Source organism: Triticum dicoccoides, chromosome 5B, assembly GCF_002162155.2.
Source record: "Triticum dicoccoides isolate Atlit2015 ecotype Zavitan chromosome 5B, WEW_v2.0, whole genome shotgun sequence".
Classification (NCBI taxonomy): Eukaryota; Viridiplantae; Streptophyta; class Magnoliopsida; order Poales; family Poaceae; genus Triticum; species Triticum dicoccoides.
This window is the reverse complement of record NC_041389.1, coordinates 149,691,781-149,699,841: the sequence shown is the minus strand read 5'-3', so window position 1 is coordinate 149,699,841 and position 8,061 is coordinate 149,691,781.

The following is an 8,061-nucleotide window of genomic DNA, read 5'->3' as shown; positions in this document are numbered from 1 at the left end:
TATAGTATCTTGTTTGAGGAAGTTGGCCACCTCCCCATAGGGATTTCGTAGGATTACTCCCTAGTTGCCCTATGGATTTCTGTGTTCCGAAGTCCGACCTTTTTACTTGATGTTCTAGATATCAAACCATATCTATGAATGGGTTAGACTAGCACATCAAGGAGAACATTAGAAGCGGAGTGCTAAATGTCTCTCGGTCGATCATCCAGATTTTATTTCCTTGGCCCCGCCAAGGGTGAAATTTGAGAAGGTGTTATCTTCCTTTGCATCTGCATCCTCCATCACCATTCATCATGGTAGTAAGTTGTGTTACCGGACCCTTGACACGGATGTTGGTAAAACCTTGATGTTTATGGAATTGCTCAAGTTCTTGAGAGCACGCACAAGCGCTACGTGTTATCACCGGCACTAACTGGGTTTGCTCTCAGTTTCCTCGATTATGCTATGACCTTTTCAAATGGTGAATTCACTCTCTATTGTTGGGTTCTTCCCCAGTTACCAGAATCATTCCCAGCATTTGCATTTTGTTCCCAGCTTGCACCGCCAATGTGCCATTCTACCATGGGTCTCTTCCATTTCCGGTGGTAAGCAAATTCATCCATTACGTTGTCTTCAACAAGGTAATCCACATCATCCAAGTTTGAGTATGCCATTCTACCGACCCCCTCCAAACGATCGCTCGAGAATTGTCTTAGGCTGGTTTAAAGAGTTTCAATGATCTCTGAATCAAAAGTAATTCTTTTGCCACTTAAGGGAATATATCTACGAGTCACCTTCCCTAAGGTGCATCGTTGTGGTTTCATGGCAACTCAACTCCTCGCTACGTGGACAATCGTTTACCACCTTCTTAGGTGTGGAATCGTTGTCTACCTAGTGAACCTTCGTCATCTGCTTCACTCCATTCCTATGGATGTGTGCTTCGCCGCTCAGCTCGAGAGATGTTGCTATGTCTCATTCCGTGATGTAATCTTGAGTTGTCCGATCTTCGAGAAGATCGACCCTTCTAGAGTCTCCTTCTTCTCTCCATGTCATGTTGGCAGGATTTCTCAGAGCAAGACTTCGAGACAACGATGGTGAACGAATCAACATTCAATTGAAGTGCACCCTGGATCGTGAAGATTGTACTAGTTTGCGTTTTCCCCTTCATCCTACCCTACGCTCGAATCTCGAGACGAGATTCTTGTTTAGTGGGGGTGAGTTGTCACATCCCTAGCTTCTGGTATGCACTAGGCTAGACCTCATGTGTGCATCATGTTTAACTTTTGAATGAACTTGAAATGGGGATTGCTCAAACCCTAGCATTAAAGGAATTAACTAGGATCACCTCAAATATTTTCAATGTAAGTCCAAATGGCTTTCAAAAATGTTCATGATTTTTGACAAAGGTGGAAAACCTCTACCAAAAATGATGCTAATATTTTTGGGCCATTATGGATTTTTGAATAATCCATATTGTATTTGAATTGGGGCATTTAAATACTATTATTATTTTTAAATGCTCCAACAATTCTGAAAATGGTTAAGGGCCTCTTTAATAATTCATTTAATGGCCACAATTTTTGCAGGATTTATTAAAATGATTTGGGCTATAAACTAAATCAGAAACAAAACTACAGAAATAGAAAAGAGAAACAAAATAGAAAAAAAGGGGAGAGAGGCCACCTGGGCCACTTACCTGCTTACCTGCCTGGCCCAGCTTCTCCCGCGGCCCAGCCCAGCCCATCTACCTCGCCGCTCGTCGTCTTCCTCTGCCAGTAGGCAGAGGCGAGGCGTGGCGCGCGCCCGAGAGCCCCGGCCACCTCCTGCTTCGCGCTGGAGGCCGCCCTTCGTCCTAATTCGCGCCACGACGACGCCCCGTGTCCCCTCTCTCTCTTCCCTCACTCGCTGCATCTCCTCTCCCTCCTCTGTCTCTCTCCCTCGCTCATCCCCGGACGCACCGAGACCGCCGACGAGCACCACCGGAGCCACCAGCATCCCCACGCCCAGCCAGTTAGGCCACGAGCTCCGCCTTGGATCCGGGAAGCTCTACCACGACGCACGCGACGCCGGGTGCCCTGAAGCCACGCCATCACCGCCATCTTCATCGCCACGGCCGGCGATCCCCTCCGGTCGATTCAGCGCCGCTAGGACCTCCCCGAGCTCGCTGACCTCCTCTTCGGCATCGCGGTGAGCCCCGTTGTGTTTCCCCTCTCTCCATTCGCTCGCCCCCATGCTGTACCCGCCGTCTCACCGCAACCGGAGCTCGCTGCCGCCGGCCATGCTGCCGTCGCGGCCATGGCTCATTTCGGTCGCGTCCGAGCACGGCTTTGAGTTCGTGGGGCTCACAGGAAGCCCATGCGCAGCTCAGCTTGTCCAAAACCCCACCAGGGCCTCGCGCCCGTTACCACCCGAACTCCGGCGCCGCCGCGAGCTCCGTTCCGACGAGCCCCGTCGTTCCCGTAGCCTCCCACCTACCCCATCAGATGCGGGAGAGCCCGGGCTACGCCCCGGTGCCCTCAGCCGCCGCCTCCGTCGCCTTTAGCGCAAGTCCGGCGCGTTGCCGCCGCCATTTTGGTCGCCGCCGGCGTAAGTCCGGCGATGATGACGTGGGCATCATTAGCGGCTAACCCCCCCCCACACTAATCAACCCCCTAGGCCACTGACAGCGGGCCCCACCCCTGGTCAAACCCCAGTCAGCGCTGGGTTTGACCGGGATTAGCTCCCGTGTCACTGACGTGTGGACCCCACACGTCAGGTTTGACCCGAACCGGCCCCTGTTGACTTGCTGACGTCATGCCAACGTCATGATGACGCAGTAAATTCATTTCTGGATTTATTATTATTCAGGAAATTCCAGAAAATGGTAAAAAAACTTCTAAAAATCATAGAAATTCAACCGTAACTCCAAATTAAATAATTTATATATGAAAAATTATCAGAAAAATTCAAGGAATCCATCTGTACCATTTTCATGCATGTTAGAACAACTTATAGCTGCTGTTTAGCACAAATCAATTAAATGGCATTTGAATAATCACATATGGAGTTTGAATTTGAATCTTGTATTCAAACCAACTTCATTTAATCTGTTGCTAGTTGCATTAGCCCAACACACATTCATTTTGCCATGTCATGATCATGCATCATATTGTGCATTGCATTGATTGTGTTCCCTTCTGTGTTGCCGGTATTTGTCCCCTCTCGATAGACGTGATACCGATGATGTGATCGTTGACACTGATGAAGACTCAATGTTATCTTCAGAAGTGCCAGGCAAGCAAAACCCCCTTGTTCATTCCGATAAAATCCCACTCTCTCGCTCCTGCTCTCTTTTACTGCATTAGGACAACACCGATTCATCTGTTACTTGCTGCGGTAGCTGAACCCCTTTGTCCTTTGCATGACCTGTCATTGCCACAGTAAATAGATGAAACCCACTAGCATGAGTAGGAGTTGTTTGAGCCCTGATGTGCCTACTCATTCATGTTTGTTTGTCATGCCTGCTACTGCTTAGAGTTGAGTCAGGTCTGATTCATCGGGGATGAATCAGAGGCGTGTGAACATGTCCTACAGTGTGTGAGCTAAGTGTGTGAACACGATTTGGTGAAGGTAGCGGTGAGAGGCCATGTAGGAGTACATGGTGGGTTGTCTCATTGCAGCCGTCCTCAGGAACTGAGTTCTGTGTTTGTGATCCATGATTCAGCTACTACCACGCATTGGGCCCGAAACCAATGGACCCTCTCGGCTTCTTGATCACCCTTGTCCTCTGTCCAGGAGTTGCAAGTAGTTTCTGGTGTTTGTAGTATGCTGGAGGCCGTGGGCAGCGCTGACCGTAGGGGTGGGCTGTGATGCGGTAGGCACGTGGCACGGTGTACCGGGCGCCCGTTTGGTGTCTCGGGAACCCTGTTCACATCGTTTGGGGCTGTGAGCGAAACTCCGGCCGGATCTCCTCATGGATGGAACCCGAATAGGCGATAAACCTGGACTAGAGACTTAGGTGATTAGGTAGGTCGTGGCCGACACCCACGTTGGGCTTCCGCTTGAAGGTTGCCGAGTACATGTCGTGTAAACAGCGGTAAGTGGTGAGAGCGTGTGTGAAGAAGTACACCCCTGCAGGGTTAACCTAATCTATTCGAATAGCCGTGTCCGCGGAAAAGGACTTCTGGGTTGGTTATATCAGTTCATAGACAAGTGAAAGTGGATACTCTAAAATACGCAAGATAAGCGTGAGTGCTATGGATGGCGTTCTCGTAGGGAGACGGGAGCGGATCCATAGTGGTGTATTGATATGGTGAATATGTGGACTCGTGTGCGCCACCTCAAAAAAGTTACTCGCAGTCGTAGTTCAGGATAGCCACCGAGTCAAAGCTGGCTTGCTGCAGTTAAACCCCACCATCCCTTTGTTGATAATGATGCATATGTAGATAGTTCTGATGTAAGTCTTGCTGGGTACATTTGTACTCACGTTTGCCTATTTTATGTTTTTGCAGAGAGACTTCAGTCTCACTAGTATTTCCGCGTGGTCTTCGACGTTTAGCTTGTTACCTCAGCTACGATCTTGTGCCTCGGCAGGATTTGGTAGATAGTCAGGCTTCTCAGCCTTTTTCATTTATAGATGTCTGTACTCAGACATGATAGCTTCCGCTTGTGCTTGAATTGTATGCTCTGAATGTTGGGTCATGAGACCCATGTTTGTAATATCTCGCTCCTCGGAGCCTATTGAATAGATTACTTGAGTCATAGAGTCATGTTGTGATGCCATGTTGTATTTGCACATATCGAGCATGTATGTTATTGAAATGCTTGGTATGTGTGGGATCTGACCATCTAGTTGTTTATCTTTAGTAGCCTCTCTTACGGGGAAATGTCTCCTAGTGTTTCCACCGAGCCATGGTAGCTTGCTACTGCTCCGGAACACTTAGGCTGGCCGGCATGTGTCCTTCTTCGTTCCTGTGTCTGTCCCTTCGGGGAAATGTCACGCGGTGAATACCGGAGTCCTGTTAGCCCGCTACAGCCCGGTTCACCGGAGTCCTGCTAGCCCAGTGCTACAGCCTGGATTCACTCGCTGATGACCGACACGTTCGATGCTGGGTCATGGATGCCTGTCCCTGTAAGTCTGTGCCGCTTTGGGTTTACGACTAGCCATGTCAGCCTGGGCTCCTTATCATATGGATGCTAGCGACACTGTCATATACGTGTGCCAAAAGGCGCAAACGGTCCCGGGCAAAGGTAAGGCGACACCCGTGGGAATACCGTGCGTGAGGCCGCAAAGTGATATGAGGTGTTACATGCTAGATCGATGTGGCATTGAGTCGGGGTCCTGACAGCGACATCCTCGGCCCTTTCCCCCGAGCTGTCGGGGGCTTTGAGTTCTTGTACGTCGCCATCGACAAGTTCACAAAGTAGCCGGAAGTGGAGCCAGTGAGGAAGGTGATAGCACAGTCAGCAGTCAAGTTCTTCAGGTCGATTGTTTGCCGTTTCGGGATCCCTAACAGGACCATCACCGACAACGGCACGCAATTTACGTGCCACACCTTCATGCAGTACGTCCAAGATCTTGGCACCAAGGTCTACTTCGCTTCTGTTGCTCATCCGAGAAGCAACAGTCAAGCGGAGAGGGCAAATGCTGAAGTGCTGCGAGGCCTCAAGACCAGAACTTTCGACAGGCTGCACAAGTGCGGAAGAAACTGGATCGAGGAGCTGCCGGTGGTTCTTTGGTCGATTAGGACGCCGCCAAATCGAGCCACTGGCCAGACACCTTTCGCTCTAGTCTATGGGGCAGAGGCAGTTCTCCCCACGGAACTCGTATACGGGTCGCCTCGAGTGCTTGCTTATGATGAGCTCGAGCAAGAGCAGCTGCGACAAGATGACGCGCTGCTCCTTGAGGAAGACCGTCTTCAGGCTGCTGTGCGAGCCGCTCGCTACCAGCAAGCTTTGCGTCGCTACCATAGCCGCAAAGTTAAAGCCAGAAGCTTCGAGGAAGGCGACCTTGTTCTTCGGCGTGTTCAGTCCGCCAAGAATTCCAACAAGTTGACGCCGAAGTGGGAAGGCCCTTATCGGGTGAAACGAGTCACTAGGCCCGGCGCTGTCCGCCTTGAGACCGAAGATGGCATTCCGGTGAGCAACTCCTGGAGCATTGAGCATCTTCGTAAGTTTTACCCATAGGGCGCGGTTGCCGGAAGCTTTTTCGGCAACCACCTTTTGTACAAGTCTTGCCGCTGTTGCATGTAATCCTTTGTACAAAGCCGGGCGCAGACCCCGTGCATAAGTAAAGATCATGTGCTTCGCACATCTTGTCAATTTCATGCATTCTCTCTTTTTTTCGCATATGTTATCTGACATCTTGTGCAGCACCAGACCCGGTAAGCAATAACGAGCCGTAAGGCTCCATATCATTATTTTCTTCTGTCTTTTTCTCAAAGGAAGGAAGGTTCCCTCGCCCACAAGGTTTGCCGGGGGGAAGGAGAAGATAATGGTGTGGACCGGGTCGTTCAAGAAAGTTTTTCGCCCTGCCGGGAAGCAAACGGCAGAAAAGCTAAGTTGCCAAAGTTCGAGCAATCAGTTTTTAAGTTTTTTGAGTTATTTTCCTTGAACGACCGTGCTTTGTATGGAAAACCTGTGCGCGAAGGAACCTTCTCGTAGCTAGTTGTGCCCTTACTTTGTTTCGAGTCCGCTCAACAACTTAAGAGAGCTGCGACTAGTTGCGACAAGGTTGCTTGTCGGTAGCTGCCCCGCTAGCAGGCTGCTGAAGTTCCACACTCGGCGCTCGCGGTAAGGGTGCCTGCACTGGCAAGTTTCCCTAGAAAGCGTAGGGCAGAAACATACAAAGCCGAGAGTCGAGTGAAGGAAGTAACATAGCAATCATTACCTAAGATAGAGTTATATTACAAAAGTAACTTGTCGCGCCTCTAATAAAGTGTTCCCATGACATGACTGGCAGCGGCAAGAAAAAGAAGAAAACGGATGGCCTAATCTACGCGGCCGCCATCAATCCTCTCGACCTCATTCACATTGTCCACAATGGGTGCGACAAGGGCTTTAAGCGCGTCAAGATCAGCATCCGCCGGCAGCTTCTTGAGGACGTTGGTGAAGTTGGGGCCTGGGTTGCGGAAGGCCACCTTCACTAGCACCTTCTCCAAGACCCTGGCGCAGATCGTGCGCGACTCGTCGGCCAGCTACTTCGGGATCCTCTCTCGGAGCTGCTGAAGGGCTGTCGCCACGCCTTTGAAGAAGATAGTGAGCTTGGCGCTGGGGGGGGGGGAGATTCTCGTCGGAGGAGTACCCAAAGTCCTCCACCCCCAGCTGCGCCAGCTCCCCGTCAATGACATCAGAAATGTTCACGCGGCCCTCCATCCAGAGCTCCACAGTATCCCTGAAGGTGTTCTGGGTCTCGGCGGCCCTCATCAGCAACGCTTCGTTGCCCTTGATCTCCTCCTTCAAGTCTGCCTCCCGCTTCTTGGCGCCGTCCAGCGTCTCCGTCAAGGTGGCCAGCTTGAGCTTCAGATTGGCGTTGGAATCCTTGGCGGCGCTCAGCTCTTTGCCCTTCTCGGCGAGTTGGCCCTGTAGCTCACCGTGGGCAAGGGCGTCCTTCTCGCGCTCCAGCTTGAGCGCGGCAAGCTCTTCGCCACCCGCCTTCAGATCAGCCTCCAGCTGCGCCACCTTTACCTCCAATTCCTTCTTGGCGGTCTCGGCAGCCGCAGCCGCATCCTTTGCTTCTTGGAGCGCCCCGCCAAGTGCCTGTTCGCGCGCGGCAAGCTCCTCCTCGTGGCTGTCGAGGTTCACTTTCCGTTGAGCCAGCTCGCCTTCTCGCGCATGCAACTTCTCGCCGGCGAGCCGCTGCTGCTCTTCGGCTTCGGCCTTCTCGAGGAGGAAGGCCTTCCGCTCCTCAGCAAGCTCCTCCCGCTCCTCCGCCAAGGCCCGGAGAGCTTCCTGGCGAAGACCCCAGAGCTCCTCTGCGCACTTCTCTATGTCCACGCTCGCCTTCACGATGAGCGCTTCCCGGGACTCCAGCTTGGCTTGGCGGGCGCGGTAGAGCGCCAGCAGCCTCCGTAGCAGCCGTTCCTCCTCAGGCTCGTTGCTGCT